Source organism: Eublepharis macularius, chromosome 3, assembly GCF_028583425.1.
Source record: "Eublepharis macularius isolate TG4126 chromosome 3, MPM_Emac_v1.0, whole genome shotgun sequence".
NCBI classification, from domain to species: Eukaryota; Metazoa; Chordata; class Lepidosauria; order Squamata; family Eublepharidae; genus Eublepharis; species Eublepharis macularius.
This window is the reverse complement of record NC_072792.1, coordinates 17,526,294-17,551,584: the sequence shown is the minus strand read 5'-3', so window position 1 is coordinate 17,551,584 and position 25,291 is coordinate 17,526,294.

Below are 25,291 nucleotides of genomic sequence, written 5' to 3'. Positions count from 1 at the left end.
AGTTACAATAATGCCTCAAGTAACAGAGGCTTTCAAAAACTGCTAGTTGAGTCAAAGAGCACTTTTTGTCAGATAACCCATAACTCTCCCAAATGAAAAACAGAGACTTTAGCCTTTTAATATTTGCTGAAGGTCAAACTAGAGTCAGCTACTAAACAACAAAAATGAGAAAGGACCGGCACATTGTTATTAAATATCAGAGGAGAGCTGAAAAGAGTGCCCAAAGTGCAAGGCCTAAATGCAATTAGTAATGCTAAAAATAAGTTTGAGATGAAGAATATAATCATGTTTGTTTAGATGTGCTTTGAAGTTGATCTAGAAGATTTCCCATTCAGAGTTTACAGTGTAGTTTCCAATTCAACCCAGTTTTAGAGATGCTAAGATGACAAAGCTCAGGAGGAAAATTAAGAAGAGAAACAGTTAAGAGACCAGATGGGCAACTGTTGGAAAATTCTGAAATAAGAATCAAGACACATATTGCAAGCTGTTTCATTGTCTTTTTTCCATTGCATTATTTAAAAAATCAAATACATTTTAAAAAGGAAGATCGCTCACGTCAGCTGCTGTATCCTGTGAGGTGCTGACCTTTCCACTAAAGAGCTTTATGGTGGTGTGTTGCATTTCAGGAGTAATTGAAATCATGACTCCTGAGGAAGATAATTTGAAACAAGCTCTTTGCTGGCATCTTGTTGAGTCGGGGGAGGGGGGGTCTTGTGTTCCCCTTTTCTTGCCTTTCGGCACCTGTAATTATAAGAGTTTGATAAGAAAAATGATTTAGAGATATTTTTGTATACATGTACCTCTCATTGTTGCACCATTGGGCTTTAGTGGTTGAGCCCTTGTGTGAATTTCTTGACTGTTTCCCTGTGCTGCTACTGTTGGTTGCTGCTGTTCCTGCTATGCTGTCAATTTTGACTATAAATTTTGAGTGTATGTCTCTATAGCAATTTGCACTCTTATGCACTTTATTCCTTGACAAAATTGAATTGAAATACATTTATTTTTCTTCATTGGTTAGCCCTTTCATTTTACTTTTTGGCTTACTCACCGCTTTATCTGTTGCACCTTAACCCAGCTAGCATTAGGAGCAAAGCAGGTGGCAATGTCCAACCCCTGCCTTAACCCAGCTGGTATTAGGAGCAGAGCAGGTGGCAATGCCAAACTCCTGCCTTAACCCAGCTGGTATTAGAAGCGGAGCAGGTGGCAATGCCTAACCCCCACATTAACCCAGCCACTATCAGGAGTGGAGCAGTTGGCAATGCCAGCCCCCCTCCCATCTTAACCAAGCTGGTATTACGAGTGGAGCAGGTGGCACTGCCCAGCCCCTGCCTTAACCCAGCTGGTAATAGGAGTGGAGCAGATTGCAATGCTCACTCCCCCATCTTAACCCAGTTGTTATTAGGAGTGGAGCTGGTGGTAATACCCACTCCCTACCATAATCCAACTGGCATTAGGAGCAAGTGGTAATACCCAGTCCCCCATCAGCAAGTTGGGATCAGGAGCAGAGCAGGTGGCAGTGCCCACCCCCCACCTTAACCCAGCTGGTATAAGGAGTGGGGCAGGTGGGAATGCCCTCTGCCCACCTTAACCCAGCTGGCATTAGGAGCAAAGCAAGTGGCAATGCCCATCTCCTGCCCTAACCCAGCTGGTATTAGGAGCGGAGCAGGTGGCAATGCCTAACCCTCGCATTAACCCAGCTGGTATCAGCAGTGGAACAGGTGGCAATGCCTGCCCCCCCCCTTTGAACCAGTTGGGATCAAGAACAGAGCAGTTGACAATGCCAGCCCCCCCATCTTAACCCAGCTGGTATTAGGAGCAGTAATGTAAAAACAACAGGGGAGATTCTCTGAACAGGAACCACAAAAGCAAGAGGCAACTGCCTCACGGAGGAGAAGAAAGAAGTGACGAAGAAACCAATTAATTGTTATAATACAAATGATCTCGAAAACTAATTTAATTATTATGCCACAAACTCTCAAAATTCCAATGAGAATGTATATATTAAATGACCATAATAGGTATACGGGGAAGAGGTGAAGAATCCATCCAGTGCACTAAACACCACTGGTAGGAAACAAGTCCCATATATAGTAACAGATGTACAATAACAAAAGATTTTTTCTTTCTGAAAATTATTCCCTTTCTTTCTTTTACAGCAAATGTTTCGTTTGTCAGGTATACTGAAAAGGAAAATCCAAACATTCTTCTTGTTGTCCAAAATATGTCCAATAATATGTCTAATAAAGATTCAATGTTCTTGCTCCAGAATGGTCATTCTTTAACCAAAGAAGGAGTAGAGCCGATGGGTGTGGGCCGACATTACAACCCCATTTTGTGTTTCACACTTGTTCACAGGCTCATGCTACCACAACAATTTCTAGAAAACAGCATACAAAAATCTAACATATATGCCAATAACAATGTACAATCAGAGAATCTCACATCACTTACAGTATCAATGTACAGTCAGAGAATCTCTTATTACTTACAATGTCAGTAATCATCACACACCCACCCAATGGTGCAGCGTTTCAATGGAGAAATTACTGTGTGGGCTACCTTATGCTTTAAGGTAGCACTGTATAAAAGAGTGATGATGAATGACGCCCACGTGGTAATTTATGTAAATATGTAAGTTTCATTTAGACTTTCGATATATATATATATATATATATATGCTTATACTTTGTGCTACCAAGTTGGATACTGCTAATATTCTCTCTGAACATGTACTTATACAAACAGCTGTATCTTCCTGTACTTCAGAAAGCTATTTTGTATTGCTTGTTGTTTTAAACTGTTATCTTATTGTATTTTCGTGGGTTTTACAGTTTTAATAAAAAAATTCAAAAAAAAAAGAAAAAAGAAAGTAACCTGAAGCTCAGCCTCGAGTAACAAGTCCTCCCTCCAAAAGTCACCCCATTAAATGACCCCAAGAAGTCATGCCAGACCTGAAGGTCCTGCCGCATGCCCCCAGTTATACTCAGCTGATGATGGGGCAACCGCAAGGGCCCCATGGCATCGCACAAATGTCATAGAAAGGCCCTACCAGGAGCAATCGACTTTCAAGCGAAGTTCAGGTGTCCCATTAGCTGCTGCAACACGAGCAGGGTAGCTTTACTCCTGCCCATAAACTCTACAATCCTGTGCCTAAGATTGACGACTTTTTCTAAGGGAAGCCACAAGGATTGGTTGACCATATCCAACTCTATACCTAAAAAGGTCAACACCTCGAGAGGGCCTTCTGTCTTTTCATGTGCAAGAGGACCCCCCCCCCTCCTGGTTCCTCAGTGAGGGCAATAAATCCAGACAATAGTCTAGAGCACTGTCCTGTGCCGGCTGGGCCCACAAACATGAAGTCATCTAAATAATGGATGGTATCAGAGCAAGAAAATCAGAGACGCAGATCCCAATCCATAAAGGAACTGAAGCTCTCAAATGCTGAGCAAGACATGGAACATCTCATTGGAAAGGCCCTGTCGATATAATACTTGCCCTCAAATGCAAATCCCAGGAGCTCTAAGTCTTCAGGATGGACAGGGAGCAGGCGAAAAGCTGGCTTAATAATGCACTTCGCCATCTCCGCACCCACCACACAACAGTACACCACCTTAACTGCCTGGTCAAAAGATGTGTAGTGCACTGAACAAAGATGCTCAGGGATGGCATCATTCACTGAGCTCCCTCTAGGGAAAGATAGGTGGTGTATAAGGCAGAACTCCCCGGCTGTCTTTTTAGGAACCACTCCCAGTGGAGAAACCCTCAACGAAGGAACAGGAGGGGCATCAAATGGCCCCAGAACACGTGTTTCGGCACATTCTTTCAAAATTTTGGCATGGACCACATCTTCCATGCCAGCCACCGAACGAAAGTTGGCTGCCATGAAATGTGTCCTTGGGGCCCGAAAAGGGATGCAGAAACCAAACTTAAAATCAAGTATGTGGCATCCTGACGCCGAGAGTAAAGTTGCAACAAGCGCTCATGTATCATCAGCTTTACTGGGCTGGGCCCCTTTTCCAACTCCTTGCTGACCACTGTTGCCTTAGGAGCATTTAACTCTGCCCCCCTGCTTTGCCTTTGGGCAAGCTGAATAGGGGTGAGGGCCAGCACAGGAAGGACATTCATGCCTATGCTTACATGCCTTCCTGTTGCACAATCCCTTGGATGTAAAGTCCCAACACAGCAGCTGGGGTTGGACCTGCTGCCCTGCTGATGCACGGATGCCTGACATTGACTGGGAACAATGAATAAGTTGGCCACTATTGGACAGTTCACCTGAGTTGGGCTTAGCAGGGGACATCACCTGCAACCATAGCTGCTAGTGAATTTGGTCCCAGGGCAGGCTGTGGACAATAGCCGTCTGCATCTGGAACTCTTCATCGTACTGCAGCCAAGCAGCACCAATGAAATCCGTGTAACCCTTATAAATTATATCAATGTATTGGAATAGGGTTAGGGTTAGGGTTAGAGGTGGCAAACCACCCCGTAAAAAGTCTGCCAAGAAAACATCGTGATGCGACATCCCCCCATGGGTCAGTAATAACTCGGTGCTTGCACAGGGGACTACCTTTACCTTTAGAGAGTGATACTAAAGTTTCTGACAAACAAACAGACATAAAGAAAACTAAATGGGAGATTGGATTCAGCAACTGAAAGACCCTGAGTCACATCAGGACACCCTGAGAAATGCTGTCACTCTTAATAGCTAATATTTTGACACGTTTATCCTGCTTTAATTCGACATGTTTCAACACGTTTATCCTGGTGGGGGCTCAAAGAAGCTTACAGTATTGTCCACTCTTTCTCCACTCTATGCTTGCAAGAAAAAGTAGGTTAGGGTGAAAGAAAGTGATTGGTCCATGTTTACCCAGTGAGCTTGAATGGCACAGTGGAGATTTCAATCCGGGGCTCCCAGAGCCTAGTGCTCTACTCTAACCACTGCACTACAGTGGATCTGCCAACTGAGAAGCTTCTATCCTATCTGTGACCTGAGATGCATACAAATTATATCCTATCCTTGGCCAAGCACCCCCACCCCAGCACACAGTGCCCTGATTAAAACAGCTATCTAGTTACTATGCCCCTATTAGTTTCTCTCTGATTTTCCTCCCTTAATCTCTTTTTTTAACTTCACACTCTGTCTGGTTGCATAATGAAAAACACTGATTATGCACAATATTCTTCACGTGGCCTTATCCAATCAATCAAATCAGATAATCATATCTCTCTTTGGCCTGTTTTTTTTTTTTAAAAAACCTCTGAATAATTTTTTTGCCCTCACGCATACTATCCCTATTTATACTGTTCTCAATATAGCAGCCACATTTTAGTAACCGCATCATGCCGTGATGCCTCCATTCCCGTTAACCGTCTTGTGCATTCCTGCTCCCAAACCAGCATTAGCCAATTTTGTACGACTGCTCAGTATCAGATTTCCCTAAGTGTATTATTACCATGTATTTATCTAAATTAATTTCTGTGCTCCCAGGGCCCTTTCTGTGACAGGGTGTAATCAATCAATCATGTGCCAGCTGTAGTTATCCTATGTGTCAACTCCGATTTATTTTTAAAAGTTAGTGTCCACACATTGAGGGAGTACACATAGAGTTGCCAACTTCCAGGTGGGACCTGGAGTTCTCACATCTCTCTTTTTTTAATTTGTACTTAGCACATACAAAGATTAAAACAAATGTCATCATAGGATCTGTAAACATACTTTACATAAAAAAAATAAACTCTCACATATTTGCTCTGAAAGAATATAGACTTTCCCCTATGTATAAATTCAAATTAATTAAAATCATATTTAAAATACTAGCACTTCTGATATACAAAGATATGCTTTACTCTGATCACCTTCAAAAGATCACAGCTTTAAGGCCTAAATCAACGTGTTAGCTAAAGCTGGCACTGTTTCCATATCTGAATGAGTTAAAACTAATCAGGAAATTGTGATTATTTATGGAACCTGAGAATTTAGAATATATATACTTCCCCAGTAGCCACAACCATCATGACAGTCTATTGAAATACAGCGCTACCTATTATTAAGGCAACATTTAACATCACATGGATACTATATTATAGCAGCAAGGACAGTATCATTGATGAAGATCACTAAAAGCCAAACAGACACACTATATAAGAACAACTATAATGGTGTCCTTTATACTTGTTAGATATGGTACAAGAACCTGCGCAACAATTGGGGATAAAACAGATCATTCTAAGCATCTGATTTGTCTCCTGGATCCCTTTATCACTGACCATTAAGTCATGTTTGATAACTACAATTTCCCTGATTCCCGGGTCACTCAAAGCCAAAAAAAAGAGAGAGGAGACATTTAAATGGAAGAATTGTGTGTGATACATCAAAATGTATATTGCAAAGAATAAAGATGAGATTGCTATATAAAAACTGGAGGGGGGGGATGAGCTAACTACGACCTGCCAGACCTCTGAGTAGTGGAAGTCCTTAACTCCTGCCAAAGTACTAGAAAGAAGAACTAGATGAGTTCTCTCATCTCCAGAATGCAGAGAATAGTTTCCTTGGAAGAAATGCCAGAAATGGAAGGCAAACAATGACATTATATCCTCACTGAGGGCCAAGCTGCAAGTGACAAATGACACTTGGGACAAGTGGATTGAGTGGAGGGCAAGTGAACAGGGAGAAATACACTTGCTGTTCAAGTGTAATTTGTCACTTGTAGCTTGGCCCTGAGTTCTGTTCCCTCCCCAACCTCCACCCTTTCAAGCATCACACCAAATATTCAGGAATTTCCCGAGCCAGAATTAGCAACCCCAAGTGCATGTGGATTTTCTTCACTCCCTTTGCCCCTCTCTTGTTAAAAGCTGTTAGTTGCTGTTTCCACACACACTGGATAGTGCACTTTCAATGCACTTTAGCAATCCTTTGGAAGTGGGGGGTGAGCAAGGCTTCCAAGTTTTTATGATCAGTCCATACTGCAAAACAAATTTTGGCCCCCTCTAGCCAGTGCCTCCAAGTTGTAAGTGCTAATTTGACCGCAAAAGCTTCTTTCTCCCGCACAGTCCAATTGCGCTCCGTTTCAGAAAAAAAAATTGGACACATATGCACAGGGATGTAATTTTCCCTCCTCATCAATTTGGAGCAGTACTCCCCCGGCTGCAACATCAGACGCATCCACTTGTACCACAAATTTATGGCTTTCGTCTGGGTGTTGTAACACCGGTTCTGAGGTAAACAGTTTTTCAACTGATCAAATACCTCTTGGCATTCATTAGTCCAATTTAACTTAGCACTGGGTTTCGTTCCTTGGGGTCCCTTCCCTTTTGTTTTTAGTAAGTCAGTCAAGGGTAGGGAGATCTGGGCAAAGTTCTTTATGAAAGGTTGATAGAAACTGGCGAAACCTAGAAATGATTGTAGTCGTCATCTAGGGTTGGGGGGAATCCCATCCCACTACAGCTTGAATTTTGGCTAGGTCCATTTTTAAGCCATGCTGTGATACCCGGTACCCCAAGAAATCCAGTTCCTCTTTATGGAATTCACATTTGGATAATTTCACTGGTAACTTAGGATGTTGCAGAGTGGTCAACACTTTCCTCACCAGTTCTACATGTGAGTCATAATCTCTTGAATAAATCAAAACATCATCTAGATAAATGACCACACCTTTGTACAGGTATTCATGTAATACCTCATTAATTAGATTAATAAAAACGCCTGTGGCCCCATGCAAACCAAAAGGCATGATGAGATATTCAAATTGCCCCAGCGGGGTGTTGAATGCAGTTTTCCATTCATCCCCCTCCCTTATTCTTACTCGGAAGTAAGCTTCTTTTAAGTCCAGTTTAGAGAAAATCTTCCCTTGCGCCACCACGCTCAATAGGTCCCTGATTAGTAGGAGGGGGTAGGCATTGGACATTGACGCTGCATTTATTCCACAATAATCTGTACACAGTCTTAGCCCCCCAACCTTTTTCTTGCAGAACAATACAGGCACGGCATGGGGGGAGCTGGCTGGGTGGATAAATCCTCACACCAAGTTTTTGCCAATGAACTCTCGTAACTCCTTTCTTTCCGACGGGCTCATAGAGTACAGTTTCCCTTTCAGCAGTCCCCCCCCCCGCCATATTAATTCAATAGCACAGTCCGTAGCCGTGGGGGGATTTGCTTCAGCTCCTCTCTAGTAAGTAATACAATCTCTAGGAGTGAGGGAGCCTTTCGGCCCCATTCTTGGGCTCATACATGACCTGTACAATTCCTCCCCCCCATCAAAAAGTAGCTCGCCTGTTTTCCATTTAATGTGAGGATTGTGGTCCCACAGCCATCAGCTCCCTAACACCAGCGGGTAGTTAACTACAGCGCTAACAGTAAGGATTCTGGATTCCCAGTGGTTCCCCATGCACATGGGGACTGGATCAGTTTGATAGACGGCTGGGTCTTTCATGTTAGATCCATCCATTTGTTCAAACACTATAGGTTTATTTAGTTTTATTACATCAAGCCCCAATCCTGTGACCATTGCTGGGGTTATAAAATCTCGAGCACAACCAGAGTCAATTAACGCCTGCACTCGTACGTGGGTCCCCTTTTTAGGGTTAACTAAAGTCACTAGTAGGTACAGTAGAGCCCCTTTCTCTCTCACCTTTCCTGTTGGTGCTTTTGGGGGGACCTGCCGGCGGTCCTTTTTCATGGCAGTCCTTCAGCTGCTCGAATTGGTTTTCCGTTTCCTCCTCAGGCGGTTCAGTAGCTTCCAAGCCGGTTTCGGGTCACCCACATTTTGGCGGTGCTTTCCTGCTTGATGTTTTAGGTGGGCCCACTGCTCTCCTAGGGGGCTGGCCTCTTCCTGCAGGTTCTTTCCTCCCTGGGCATTTAGATGCAAAATGTCCAGTGTCTCCGCACTGCATGCACAAGCCTTGTCTCCAACATAAGGCTTTTTCCGATTTGGGTGCAGGGTGTCTGGGCCGTATCAGTCCTCACCCTCTGGGTACCGAGGGCAGTTTAGGGGCTCCAGTTTGCTGCTGCATTTGCACAAGTTTCATTACTTGTTCATGATTTTTGACCTTACACGCCAACTGGATTCATCCCAGCAATGTTCCAGTGTCGTCTTGCAGCAACATTTTGGCTTGTAGATCCGCATTTAATCCATTATGGAAAAATTCAGTTTTAATACCTTCACGATAGTCCTGTAGTTTAGCCATGTATCACCTAAACTTGGCTGTATATTCACGGATGGGTCTTTGTCCTTGCCTTATTGTCTTTAGTTTTGTCGTGGCCCTCTCCCCATCCAGAGGATCTTCAAATTGGGCTCTTAAAGCATACACAAAGGCATTCAAAGCATGTAATTTTGGCACTCTCAACTCATAGAAGGTTATGTACAATTCAGCTGCAGGCCCCCCTAACTGCAACCCTAAGTGGCTCACCCTGCTATGGTCATTTGGGAACAAATGCCCCCAGTCCTGGAAAAATTCCATGGCTTCTACAATGAAGAACCCCAAGTCCTCAGGGTTTCCATCAAATCTGGCTTCTAGGTTTCTAGGTTGAGTCTTTTTTTTATTGGAATTAGAAATATTTTGTCATTTATAACAATCAAATTACTTTAATATTCCAGTTCTAACCCCCTCCCTTCCCCCCCCCCGTTTGTTGACTTCCAACAGTTTTCCAACCATTTGTCTATTCTTCCCCTACTCATTTCAACTTATTTTGTCAATTAAACATATACTTTCACACTCTTCTAAGCTAGTCTATTATAACACAGTGCTAAGTCAATTTCCCTTCACTTATCAACTAACTAATACATTCCTGGCATGTTATTCAATAGTAAAAATACTGGTAATATTCTCAATATCCTGTACTCTAACTTATTCATTCTAATGTCATCAATATGGGACAAACAATTTATCCCTCCCTATACATAACTTGAGTACTCATAAGTGATGAATACATTTATAAGTCAACCAATTTAACTTATACTCTATATGTTACTCTTTACTTCCTCTTATATCTCTTATCTTTATAACATAAAGTCAATCAATTTGACTCATATTCTACACATTTCTAAATATAACTATAAACACAATATACATTCGACATAAGTCAATCAATTTGACCCCTGTTCTGCACCTTTCTAAATATCGCTATAACCAAAAATACCTTCAGCATAAGTCAATCAATTTAACCTATATTCTATATGCTACTTCTCATTCCCCCCTTCTTGTATTCATGAATTTTAATTCTGTTAATTCTCAATTACACCCCTATCTGCCAGCAACATAATTAATTAATTAATTTCTATTCTTATATATCACATAATAACTATTACTTAATACTGTATAGAATAATCAAATAGAATAATTGCTTAGTAATTCTTCTTTAACTCTCCTCCCCCCCGGTATAGTCACTTCTCTCTTCTTTTGTTTTTCTTCAATAATTTTCAAACTGCCACAGTTCTCCTCCCACCTCCCATTTTTTCACCAAATACTGTTTCAGCTTCTCCCAATCTGTGTTAAACTGTCCTGGATCAAGGTCTCTTAATTTTCTTGTCAGTTTATCCATCTCCGCCATGTACTGCAATTTGTGAATCCAGTCCTCGATAGTTGGCACTTCTTGTACTTTCCACTTTTGCGCATACAAAAGTCTAGCCGCTGCTGTCATGTAAAAAAGCAATGTCCTATGTTGTGCTGGAATATCTTCCATTCCCAAGTTTAGTAGCAGGAGTTCTGGGTTCTTATTAACTTGAAACTGTAAAATCTCACTTATTACTCTTATTATTTCCCCCCAGTACTGCCTGACTACCTCACAAGTCCACCACATATGGTACAAAGATCCTTCATGCTTTTTACATTTCCAGCATTTATTAGACGTGTTCACATTCCCTAGCGCAATTTTCTTTGGTGTCAGGTACCAACGATAGATCATTTTATAGACATTCTCTTTAATGTTAGTGCATGTCGTAATCTTCAAAGTATTTTTCCACAAGTATTCCCACGCCTCCATTGTTATTTCTTTATTAAAATTTATAGCCCACTTCACCATTTGCACCTTAACTACCTCTTCTTCAGTATACCATTTTAACAACACTTTATAGACCTTTGAAATTTCCTTTTTGTCTTCTTGTAAAATTACTTCCTCCAAGTCCGAGTTCTCCATTCTTATCCCTCCCTTGGCACAATCCGATTTATAAAGGTCTCTGAGCTGTCTATATTGAAACCACTCATAGTTTGGAGACAACTCTTCTTGCATTTTTATTCTTAATTTAGAAAATTCTATTTGTGTTGTCTCCTTATACGTTAAACACTGTTGTTCATTATCAACAGTTCTCGGATCTATCGCTTCATAAGGAACCACCCAGGAGGAAATTCCTTCTTGTAGGTAATCTCTGTACTTTTTCCATATTGTGAAGAGGCTTCTCCGAATGTAATGGTGTAAAAACATAGAGTCCGCTTTTACTTTATCATACCATAAGTATGCATGCCATCCAAATATTTTTTTGTATCCCTCTAAGGCCAGCAATTTGCGATTTTTAAGCATCACCCAGTCCTTCAGCCAAACCAAGCAGATTGCCTCATAGTAAAGTCTTAGGTTGGGCAGTTGCATTCCGCCTCTCTCTTTCGCGTCCTGTAACACTTTCATTTTCACTCGAGGCTTTTTGCCTGCCCAAACAAAGTCCGATATCTTTCTCTGCCATTTCTCAAACTGCTTGGAATCCCGAATAACTGGTATTGTCTGTAACAAAAACATCACTCTTGGCAGCACATTCATCTTGACTGCTGCAATTCTTCCCAACCATAACAAATTCAATCTATTCCATTTAATCAAGTCTCGCTCTATTTGAGTCCACAATTTCTCATAATTATTCTTGAATAGATCTATATTCTTTGCAGTCAGTTCAATTCCCAAGTATTTCACCTTATTTGTTATTTCACAGTCTGTTATTTCCATAAGTTGCTGTTGTTTTTGTTTAGTCATATTTTTACACAGTATCTTTGACTTCTTTTTGTTTACAAAAAAACCTGCCAAATCTCCAAATTCTGTGATTTTTTCTATTACCCTTGACATGTTTTCAATTGGATCTTCCACAATTAACATTATATCGTCTGCAAATGCTCTGACCTTATAGGAAAAGTCTTTTATCTTTATTCCACGGATTGCATTATCTTCTCGGATCTGTATCATCAGGTCCCGGTGAGTCTTGAGTGAGAAACAAGCTCCCTCGGCAAAGGTTCCTCCAGTGCTCACATTCTCATCACCCAATCTCAGGGACTCCCCCATCATGAGGAGGGGGTTCAAGTCACAAGGGCAGGTAACTGTCTCTCCTCAGTGGGGAACTAACAGGGTGTTCAAATTCATTTTCTCCCCACAGTTCTGATCCACTGTTGGTTAGGTCAGTCGTCTCAAACCAGTGCGAGATGGTTCAGTCCTGGTTGTTGTCCTCCAGGATTTTGTCATTCCCTGGCCACCCTGCTAAAGGTTCCTATGGGGTTACGAATGATAATCCATTAATGGGTCCTACCCCTGACTCGTCTTCAGGAATCAAGGGCAGTAAAGGTTCCAGTGAGATGATTGAAGCTCATGTCTCATCGGGACAGCATCCAAATAGGTCTCCTCTCCACCTCACCTTTTCCTCCTGAGGACAGGGTGCCCATTGTCTAGGGGTAGTTAGTGTCCATGTTAAATGGGTGACCTCCACCCTAGGGATCACCGCTAGCTTCCTAGGCATGGGGTGTGGATGAATAAACAGATCCTCTGGCTCTGTGGTCCTCAGGTTCAACTCCATCAACATGGTAACAGTAGCCAAACTCCATGGGTGTTGGGTACAGAAGGAAAAAGAGGATTCCTGTCAAAACATCAGTTCTAGGGATGGCAGTCCATGACAGATAGATCCCCAAATCCCCTCACAACAAGCACCCCAGGGTCTTGGATGAAAAGGTTTTATTATAGAGATCCATTAAGTTCACAGGTACATTCAAAGATGGGTAAGTTGGCAGGAATGGGGTTACAAACAGATGCACTTGGATATAAGGAGCATGATTCCCCCCTCCCCCTTGGCAACTAGGCACAAAAATCCCAAATTCTCACGAGAAACACAATAGCTTTGTCTGAGCAGAGAAAGGCAGAAGATTACAAGGAATTCAACTCTCTCTGTCTCTTGCAAAGAGTTACAGTATAGTACAAGGTCAACAAGCAGACTCCAAAGATAACAGGCTCAGCATTAGTAGTTTCGTTTTCAGGCAGGCCAAAGATGGCTTGATTATAATGGTTACAATATATCCGCATGATATGAGAGCATACAGGTACACAGTGTGATCAAATTAATACCGAGAACAGAGAATATATGAATGGCATGGATGAAGGGTATGCAGACACAACTGTTTCCATGAACCAGGAACCACAAACTTCCACAAACTGGGGCAAGTTCCCCAACCAGTTTGTGGTTTGTGGGGTTTAAATGCCCCTTTTCTGTGCGGGGGCCCACAGGGTGGCAAAAGAGGCCAAAAACAGCCTTCTCGCCCCTCAAATGGCTGCCATGGCACCATTTGAGGGGCAGGAAGGCTGTTTTCGGCTTCCCCTGCTGGTCTGCAGGTCCGCGCAGCTGTGTAGGAGGCCAAAAACGGCCTTCCTGCCCCTCACAGGAGGAGGAGGAGGAGGCAACGGATAAGACAAGGTAAGTATGGTGCTGGGGCTGGGGTGGGTGGGATGGGGGGTGGGGGGTGGAATGGGGCTGGCGTTTGTGGGGTTTGGGCATTTAAAGGGCCCTGCCACTTGCATGTGTCAGGGCCCTTTAAACTATCAGCTGGCAGGCGGCGAGGGGGGGATTCCCTTCCAGCCGCCTGCCAGCTGAAAGTTTAAAGGGACCTGCCGCTTGCAAGTGGCAGGCAAAGTTTAAATGGACATTTCCCTGAGGAAATGACCATTTAAACTTCCCTTTAATACGAACCAAACGAACCAGTAGATCAGTTCATCTAAGTTCGTGGAAATGAGCTTCCACGAACCACTGGTTCGCAAACTACGAACCAGGCTGGTTCGTGGGTTTTTTTGGTTCGTATTCAGGTTCATGCTCATCTCTTGTCACATGATGAACACAAGAACACAAATTGAGTTGGGGTTTCCCCCAATCAAACTCAAGTTTGGTGCACATGTAAAAAGGCCCTGAGGGATTACATGCAAAGTATCATTGTATTGTCGAAGGCTTTCACGGCCGGAGAACGATGGTTGTTGTGGGTTTTCCGGGCTGTATTGCCGTGGTCTTGGCATTGTAGTTCCTGACGTTTCGCCAGCAGCTGTGGCTGGCATCTTCAGAGGTGTAGCACCAAAAGACAGAGATCTCTCAGTGTCACAGTGTGGAAAAGATGTAGGTCATTTGTATCTACTCAGGAGGGGTGGGGTTGAGCTGAGTTATCCTGTAAGAGTTTCCCAGGGTGTGGAATGCTAATGGCGGGAGGCTTCACTGTGTCCTGGGGAGGTTCTTTTGCAATCCATATGCAAAAGAACCTCCCCAGGACACAGTGAAGCCTCCCGCCATTAGCATTCCACACCCTGGGAAACTCTTACAGGATGACTCAGCTCAACCCCACCCCTCCTGAGTAGATACAAATGACCTACATCTTTTCCACACTGTGACACTGAGAGATCTCTGTCTTTTGGTGCTACACCTCTGAAGATGCCAGCCACAGCTGCTGGCGAAACGTCAGGAACTACAATGCCAAGACCACGGCAATACAGCCCGGAAAACCCACAACAACCATCAAAGTATCATTGATCATTACGACTTTTTTGCAAAGTAGGGTGTTCAAGGATGACTTACCTTGATGGCAGTAGCCATTTTCTTTCAAGCTGAGCACCATACAATCGTTGTTCACAATTTACAATAAGCAGTATTTTTCACTGCAGTGGTAATGAGAAAACAATGGCATTCATTTCCACAAGTAAAGCAGCCAGAAATAAGGTGCTGTATGAATTTCGTTTGGCTGTGTGGTTTAATTACATAGGACACTCAGCTTCTTTTCCTGTTTTGTCTTATCCCCCCCCCCCCCACACACACACCTTCTGAGCTTTTCCTGGTAGACAAACTCTGAAGCACTTTGCAAGTCCCTTCTCAAAGGCGAAGTATTAAGTGAATTGAAGTGACTTTCACAGCTTCCCCTCTCTTCTTTTTTCTACTAAGTCCATAATTGTGTTAAGGACAAGATTTAGGCCTCCATGACACGACATGTTGTTCAAAAACTAATCGTCATCAAGTTATTCTCTTCAGAGTGCTTCCTAATTAAGTCAACTGTCTGGCTTGTTTATCTGAGAAAGAAGCTCCGGACCCAACAACTTGGAGAAATTAATGCCCAGGTTTTCTGTTGTGTATTAAAAAAAAAAAAAAACTTCTTCAGCAATTTAGTATACCATGTGGTATTTTCCCACTTTCATTGAATTGCAATTTAGGAATGTGAATTAGTTCCAACAATGTACAAGAAGTTGAGTTTCAAACAATAGGAAAGCCTTGCTCACACAAATGGCATGCTTACTCCAGCAGTGTAAATTTGCATAAACTCTCCAAATTGTAGCTTGCATCCATTGCAGGTTTTTTTCCCCTATGGGAACAAAGGTTTCCACTCACAGAGCAGGGAATTCTTGCCTCCCGTGGTAGCCCAACATACACCTGAAATCCTATTACTGGGGGTCTCCTTTCCCTCAGGAAGAACACTGAGGTTCCAGGCTGCCACAGGAAGGGGAGGCAAGGACGTCATCCTCCACTGGCAAAAATCTTTGTATTCATGGTGGTAGGGGGGAATACACTGGGTATTTTTGTTGCATTTTGTGATTTGACCTGACAAGGTAGCACCTGTGTTAGGGAACCAAGGCCTGTACAGTATTTTAGAGTAGATATTTAGTTTTCTTATTTTCTTTCCTGTCTTTCACACTGTCTAAATTTGTAATCTTTTGCACTTTTCTTATACTTCTGTGGTTTTGTTTGAGTTTGGGGCTCCAATCTAAATCTAGTACAACTACCAAGTAATTATTTTATTTTATTAAATTTATCTTCCACTCTACCTGCAAGCAGGCTCAAAGCGGATCACATCAGCTAAAAATACATCGAATAAAATGGATAAAGTCAGTCACATAAAAAACAAATACAATTCACCCTCAGCAACGCACATTGCACAGTCCCGTATAGCCATTCTTGGTCTGTGGGGGCCATTGACAATCATCAGATGAAGCAGCAACAGCCAGGGAGGGGACATGCCTCCCCTCTCTGGTAGGAGGCTGAGTTGGAGGTGGAACCCATAGTAGGTGCTCAACCTTGTAGGGCTGACTTAACACCTGGTAGGGCTGGTGATAGTTCCCATTACCGTGGGAGGTGAGGCTTTTGCCCACCCCTCCTAGTAGTGTGTTTTGTTCTTGTCCACCACCTCCAGAGTGTGACAATGGTTAATAGCATTGCTGGCAGCCTGGTGGAAGAATTTACAGTGCAGGAACAAGCCAACACACATGGTATGGAACTGAAAGTGATGTCATCACATCAAAGTAATTCTCTAGGATTTACCCAAAACTCTACGGTAAAAGCCATAAAGTTTTATGTGAATCCTAGAGCACCACATGACACAATTATGTCACTTCTGGCCTCACATCAGAATTGAAGTCATATGTCTGTGCAGCATTGATATCCCCTCTCCCACATGCCTTTTCTCTTCTACTACCCTGTCAAGCAGCAGTGACGAATAGGAGCCCAGGATTGGAGGTCTCCTGTCATAGCTGTAGGCATCACCCAGAAGTGGAAACATATTCTTCACAAACTCTACCCTTCCCAGTTACTGCCAACAAAATCTCTGCATTTGCCAAGGCTGTGCTGACAACCATACATTGGCATTGATTATTTTTAATTCAGTTAACTTAATATAACTTTTGTGTGACCTGAATTTTTGAATAGCATGCATGTTCTTTTCAAACTGCACATTTTTAAATCCCTGGAACTGCACACTGTGGCTCTACCCATTCCTGGTTGGATACTGCACAACTGTTACTCTATAGCAATCAGTCACAACTAGATTGCCCTGTGTGGGCAGAACAATGAATGATTGTCACAACCCAACAATTGCATTATTCCCAGTGATATGTGGATGCAGCCCAAGTCTGGTGCCACATTTTCAAAAGCCCTAGCTTGTCACAACGTTGTGAGTGCACTTCTGGATCAGGGAAACTGACACGCACATGTGCAATTTTTTGTTTTCACCAATCTAGAGCTGTATGCAAACTGAGAGAGCAGACTATGTACATCTTCTCTAAACAATATGTCAAATTTACAGGCTTGACGATATTTTCCACAGTTTTTAAGGTGTAAAACTGATCATTTTTACAAGAGCTTGGTGGCAATAAACAGTCTTTCCATTTTTATTTCTCCCCTAATGTACATTCTGCAAATATTTTAGCAACTTTCGGGAGAAAAACACCACATGTATATTAACTATTTGGACATCTCTTTAATCATTTCTCTATTTCTAATTCCAGACTCTCACTAGACATTTATTTGATGTTCAAGGGTAACCTGTCATCTGAAATATTCATGAATTAGATATTGTGGAGGCTCTACATCAGAGATAATGCAAAACATCCTTTTTATGGGAGTAAAAATAGGAAGATTGTCCTGATAAATATTCTGCTACTGCTGTGAAAAAATATGAACCAACATAATGAGAGCAAAATTAAGAAAACACGATGTTAACAGAGATACATCTTGCAAACATCAACATACTATCAGCAAGGAAGAAATAAGAAATTATCTTATATTCTTTCCATAAGTCCAAATTGCACAAGTGGAGACTTGGCTGCATTGTCTTTCTCGTAAAGAAGATACATATGAGAAAAGGCACAGGGGAGTAGGAAGAGTGGAATACATTTCCTGTTTGTCATAATTAGGTAGAAGAAGGGAAGGCCTACCATACTGTATCAGCTCAAACAACAACAACAAAGCCTTTGGCGATAATGGTTGTTCTTTCCTTATAACTTTAGAGATAACTGCAGTCATAATATTCCATAACTCTACTGCAGACTGAATACTTTGTGGGATGAATGTCTTTCATCAAAAACTAATCATGTTATGGATAACCCTAGAATGAAAGATATATTATAGGCTGGGTAAGAGAATTTCTCCTCATTCCTCTTTACTTATCCATTTCTTTACATCTTTTCAGGAATTTGGAGTTTCTAACAATTCCATTGTGATCGAAGAGAAATTTGAAGAGAGGAGGGGCAGAAAGAGAGGATGTGCAAAATTTTGGAATTTCAATTAGATACGAATTCATAAAGATTGTATTCAACTTTTTAATTGAATAAATTATTTCTTTTTTTTAAAAAAATCAGAATTTCACTCTGTAGATGCTCAGAGGCAGGCAGTGTCTTCTTAACCTTCTTATCATCCTGCTGAAGCAGCACCCTGCTGTGTGTAACATTAAACAGCTGCAAGGACTGAAGTTACAAAAGGGTACACTCATTTTTCTTAAAAGAGAAATCAAAGAGGAATTAAAGAATCCCTTTTCTTGATTGCTATATTTAAGAAAGTAAATTTCAGAAAATTAAATTCTCTCCCCCACCCATAACAATACTATTCCCTTATTGGCATATATCCAAATATCTGAGGATTTTGTGGAGTGGGAATTACCTCTCTAGGAATTGTTAAAAACACAATTGTTTTACCATAGCATTTGTAGTGATTCCTAGAATGGCCTGATGTCAATTACAGATTTTCTTGGGAGTGATGTCATACCATTGCTGATTGTAGTGGACATGCAGAAGAGTGTTGTGAGGAGTTAAGCGGTGTGCCACAATTCCCTTCTGTTGTCTCCCACTCATATGTCAAAGGAGCTATTTTGTCTCCTCTCCTGTAAGTCAGGAGTGTGTGTCTTTAGCAGGCAAAGAAAGAAAGGCAGGCAAGACAGCTAATCATTGGGATGGCCTGTGATGGGTTATCCCTTCCAAGCTTAGCAATGGCAGATTGAGAACACCTCCTGTTCTATGTTCTTTATAAGTCAGAGTAGCATCTCAGCCAGAAGGAACAGAAGGCTAGAGAAGGAAGCTAGAGGATTGGAAGGATCAGTGAGAGAATTCTGTTGATTGATTCCAGGGAGGAATTGTTTGCCACCAACCCTCCTAGACGGCATTGTCTTCCTTTGGTTTTATTGATCTGCTAGTGTAAGTATTGTTTTATGTTTGTTTAATAAACTGTTTTTTTTCCCAATTCCAAGAAACTCCATTTGGTGCAGTTATTGCATTCAAATCCTAAAAGAACCATTGCCTTTTTGGTAAAGCGTTTCACAAAACACTGGCAGATGCTGCCCTCCACTATGTATCTGCTGCACCTGGTCTGCTGGTTGTCAGGCTGGGACTAGCAACCCTACTTCCCTGGGATTCCAGCTGCCCTCCTCTCTCAATTATATATATATGCACTGCAAATAGTAACGCAGAGTGAGATGACAGCACCCAAGCAAGTGCAATTCCATTACACTTTATTTATTTATTTCATTTACTTCATTTATACCCTGCTTTTTTTTCCCAAGTGGGGACCAAAGTGGCTAACATCATTCTCCTCTCCTGTAGGTTAGGCTAATGAGGTAGGCTAGGCTAAGAGAGTGTGACTGGCCCAAGGCTACCTAGCTAGCTTTGCTTGCAGAGTGGGGATTCAAACCTGGGTTTCACAGATCCTAGTTCAGCATTTTAACCACTACATCATAGTGTCAGTTCTTGGCAGGATAGATTCCCCAAGTTCTCCACAGCAAATACGCAGGTGTATTGGTTGAAGTAACTTTATTAGAGATCCATCAAGTTCAAAGTGCACAGACAAGTGAAATTGGCAGAAGTGACGTGGATGGGGTCGGTAGTGTTAGTTATAGGGAAGGTTCCCACCATCAGGATAGGGACCGTTGAAGTTTGGGCATGAAGGAGTTGGGAGGGGGAGGTGAAGAGAAGAAGCTAGATTTAGGCTAGACAGAACAAAGAATGAAATCAGCCTAGTTCCCAAGAAGGCTACATTTCGAGCCAGCCACAGCCAGCCTTCAAGGACACTTGCTGGAGGCAGCGGGGAAAGAGAAAGTAAATACTTGTGAGATAACCTACTGCCTTAACATCAATAAGAAACTTCTCATGTCCTCAGAGGACCAGTCCATACCACAGAATACATTCATGGTAGATATGCAGACAGGCATATATGGCACATAGTGGCTTACAGCATGCTGAGTTGCAATGAGCAACATCTTGACCCCCATTCACAGTTCCCATGTTCTCAATAATTTGAGGAATGGGAGATAAAATTGGGGCAAATGGCACAGATGGTGACTTTCTAAAATGGGGCCCCTGATCTGTGCCTGTGGACTCCTTTCCAGGTGCCCACCAAGTGTATTTAGAAAGTGGGTGTGGCAAGGTTGGGCTTTTGCCAAACATGGCTTCTGATTGACCACTGAAGTAATGATTGGCGGTGCATATTTCTAAAGGCATTGATTACATACCTGTAATATATTTATTGTTAATTATTTATGTTTAACCTGATTGGACTATATGTTGTATTTAGATAAGTATTGTCAGCTCACTGTGGATTGTTGTGTTTAATTCTGTTACAAAAATAAAAACACTCAAAAAATAAAGAGTTAAAAAAAAATTAGAGGCTCTGCCATTGTTCCTCTTGAGCAACTTGAACTAGGGGGGGGGGAAATGGAGCAGAGTTATACTTCTGTCCCATGCAGCATCCATCTTAAAGATACAGGCCATTTCCACACACGTTGAATAATACACTTTCAATGCACTTTCATAATCCTTTAGAAGTGGATTTTTTGTTCCACACATGGAAAATCAGTTTCAAATGTTCACTAAAGAGTATTGAAAGTGGATTATCCAACGTGTGTGGAAGCAGCAAATGTCTCTTATATTGAGGCTGGGCAAGGGGACACCCTGAAAGTCATCCACAAGAAAATAACAATGGAGGATGTTGTTAAAGCCAGCTGTGCGAATGGAGCAGTGCCTTAGGAGCAGACTAGTAGAAAAAATTCTTTGGCTTTCTCCAGAATCTAAATGAGGCCAAGTGCAAATGAGCTCTGATTAAAAAGTAACCCAAGTTCAGCCCATTTTCAAGTTGCTGGTGTGCTGAGAGGTAAAGCTAAAATACTTTCTAAAAAGAGATTTTGGATTGGTTCTGGGGTCGAGATCAGTCGTTCATTCCAATCCCTGATCTCTGCACCACATATATGCAGTGGGATGGCCTTACACTGGGACAGTTTCAAGGCCGGCTCAACTAGAAATCCTCCTATCGAGGTGTAAAATTTAAAGATAGCCCCAGTAGTTCTCAAAACTGAGGCTTTTTAAAAATTGCCAAGCCTTTTAAGTATACAGTATATAAATCAGAAGAAATTGCTCCCAGTCTTCTGTCTGCGTGCTCAAAATCATGAATACTGTTGATTAAGTGATCAAATGTTAAGAGGAGGATACTGGTGAATTTGCAATACGAAGAAACTGCTCGGAATGTTTACCGTAGTCAATAATCTTGCTACACAGCCATGCCGATATATCACTTTTTAGAAGAAAAAACACTAATTAGTTATGTTATGTCTTTAAAAGTTGGAAAGATTTCAAGGTCAAATGTGCCTTTTGAAGAAATTCAAATTTCTCATGCTTTTTTGTTGCCATCCACTTTAATGTATCTAAGGTGTCAGATTAATTGAAGTTTATTTAAAAATGTTGAATACAGCACAGTTCTCAAGCATCGTTTAGATTCTCAGGGTGAAGCCATTAATATCTTATTGTTGCACTTGTCTGAGTGGATTTATCGGCATTCCAATACAACGTGTCTTAGCAAGTAACCTGCTGAAAAGAATCCCCAAATATTTGTGATGGTATTGTGCACTGGCCAGAGATGCTCCCACTTTGAATACAGACATGCCTAGATATGATGAGGTATAAAATGGTTTACATCAGTTTGGTGTAGTGGTTAAGAGCAGCAGGACTCTGATCTGGAGAGTCAGATTTGATTCCCCACTCCTCCGCTTGTAGCCAGCTGGGTGACCTTGGGTCAGTAATAGTTCCTCGGAGGTTTCTCAGCCCCACCCACCTTACAGGGTGATTGTTGTGGGGATAATACTAACATAGTTGTTGTGGGTTTTCCGGGCTGTATTGCCGTGGTCTTGGCATTGTAGTTCCTGACGTTTCGCCAGCAGCTGTGGCTGGCATCTTCAGAGGCATCTTCTGAAAAACACCAGGCTAACAAAACACTCTATACCCGACAATAGCCCTGCAGAGAAGATTAGCATATCAAGTATCAATCCATATGCAAAAGATCCTCCTCAGGATACAGTGAAGCCTCCCGCCATTAGCATTCCACACCCTGGGAAACTCTTACAGGATGACTCAGCTCAACCCCACCCTTCCTGAGTAGATATAAATGACCTGCCAACATCTTTTCCACACTGTGACACTGAGAGATCTCTGTCTTTTGGTGCTACACCTCTGAAGATTCCAGCCACAGCTGCTGGCGAAACGTCAGGAACTACAATGCCAAGACCATGACAATACAGCCCGGAAAACCCACAACAACCATCGTTCTCCGGCTGTGAAAGCCTTCGACAATACAATACTAACATACTTTGTAAATCACTCTGATGGCCAAGCTACAAGTGATGAATGATACTTGAATGGCAAGTGGATCGAGTGGAGAGCAAGTGGAGGTCAAGTGAACAGGGAGGAATACACTTGCTGTTCAAGTGTCATTCGTCACTTGTAGTTTGGCCCTGAGTGGGTATTAAGTTGTCCTGAAAGGTGGTATATAAATTGAACGCTGTTGTTGTTATTATATGGCTATAGCATCAGCCCATCTCAGGAACCTGGGGTCAGATCATTCCATTGTGCAGGTTCTGCACTGCATCTAGTGAAAGGGCCAAGCTACAAGTGATGAATGACACTTGAACGGCAAGTGGATTGAGTGGAATGCAAGTGAACAGGGAGAAATACACTTGCCGTTCAAGTGTCATTCGTCACTTGTAGCTTCGCCCAAAGTCTATCAGGTTTACAGTCAACCAGCTATCCCAGCTGGTAATTGCATTTGCTATAGCACTACAGCAATAAACAATTTCTTTTTTCAAAGCCCACAGGGGCAGACAGAAGGAAGACAGTGCCAGGGTGTGTGGCAGCTTTGAAAATATACACTCTTCCTGTCCAGGTGGGCTTGCTGGTGTGTTTGAACTGCTTTTGGGGGGGCTGATATCATAGTAAACAAAATTTGAAAAAGAGTATGCCAAGGACAAGGAAAACCTGGACAGTAGACAATTAGAAAAGAACATATGTATACTCTTCCTGCCCCCTGCCCCACAAGTGTTCCAATCCAGAAGAAAAGGTGAAGAAAAGTGAAATTTCTGTGTGGAATCAACCTGAGATAAAACACATGGCATGCCATAAGCATTACAACATCTTGTGTGAATGACACTTCTTGGCTTGAGCTGTTGCTGTTGGGCTTTACCCATTTCTGGTCATCTGCTTCCAGTTTGGATCTGCTACAGATCAATAAAGAGGGCAAATGTGGATTTTAGACTATGAACATCTCCAACACGGAAAGTCTCATTTGTTTTTGAACTGGGAAGGGGGGTCCCGGCCTCCTCTGAATCGGGGGCCCAGCTCATAATGGATCAATTTATAACGAAGAGCTGTCAGTCAGGATCAGTCTGGTTTAGATCTTGCTTCTGTCATGAGTCTCCCAAAGTTTTTTTGTGAAGCACATTGAATGCTGTCAAACACCCTCTAAATTAATGGATGGATTGATTTTAAAACTCCTAAAGAGCCTTCCTTTGCACATAATGCTGAGTGAAGGTTTAAAATGTCAATAATCCGTTGATGAAATCAATATACATCTGTACATAGACGATATAATAGCAACTTTAAAAAAGAAACCCATACAGCTTTGGGACAACCACCGATTTACAATCCATTCATGTATTTTGCTGTGACCTTTAAGATGGATCAAGAATAGAGATGGGCATGATCTGAATTACGATTTCAACCCCCCCCCCCAATTTTGGCGTTTTCGCCATCGTGACTAATCGGTTCTGTCCATGGCAACCGATCCAGTGGTCGGGAGTTTGCTTGTTCGGGACTTGATCGGATGGGTTAGTTTCTGTTCAGAATTGCAGACACACTGGCACTAGTAATTTATTCCCTGGGCAATGGAGTCAGGAAAATGAGCTGTGTTTGCCCTCCTTCTGTCGCCCTCGAAACACGAATGGAAGTCCAGCTTTCCTTGATTAGCAAATCAAAAAATGGCTGCTTCCTTGGAAACTAGCAAAAATGTTGGGACTAACCCACGGGAAGCATTCAACAATATCAATCACTCACTTAAATAAATTTTTATAAGTTTTCAATATTTAAAGTGCAAGTGCTATAAACAAAGTAAGTGCAATACATTAAATATAATAAATAGCTGGTTCTTCATAAACGCAAACAAGCAATATAGCAGCAACGATTCATGTACAATTTAAATACATTCTACTAGAACAACTGGGTGCAATAAAGTTAGTGTCCACATCCTGTCTCCATTGTCATTTCTTCCAACAACTGTCTTAAGATGTCTCCTCCAGATGGTAAAAAAGCCGCGGGGTTGAAGTTGGCAAGGCGAACCTCTTCACCCAGCAACACAGGGAGCAACACAGGAACGGAATGGTCACTCCCGAAACGACTTAAAACCAATTCTAAGTTTATTCCTCCCGTCGGAGACCATAGGATCGAAACTTTTGAGCATATGGTCACGAGGGAAATTAGAGCATTAGAATGTAAACCCCCAAAGACTTGGCAAAATTTATCATCCGCAGAGAGGCGGGCTACCACCTCCTTGAGAGAGGATAGAACCGTGGTTATTAAACCAGTGGATAAAGGGGGAGGTGTGGTGCTTCTGGACGCTGATGTGTATACCCAGGAGATTATGAGACAACTAGGGGACACTACCAACTATGTTCAGATCCCCAGAGACCCCACTGACCATATTAAAAACCTGATAAGAATTGTACTGGATGAGGCAAGGGAATTGGGTGAAATAGATGAATTACTTTATAAATCCCTGCTTGTCCCAGCTCCACGGGTGCCTTTATTTTACGTACTGCCCCAAATACATAAGAATATTACACCTCCCCCCGGCCGTCCGATCATATCTGGGTGCGGTTCTATATTGGAACCACTGGCCATCCTTTTAGATTCAGCTTTACAACCAGCAGTCGCGGCAATTGGCCCACTTCTAAACGACACCCGAGACTTCATCCAATGAATAGAGGGCCGAAGCATAGAGATAGGTAGCAGGTTCCTAAC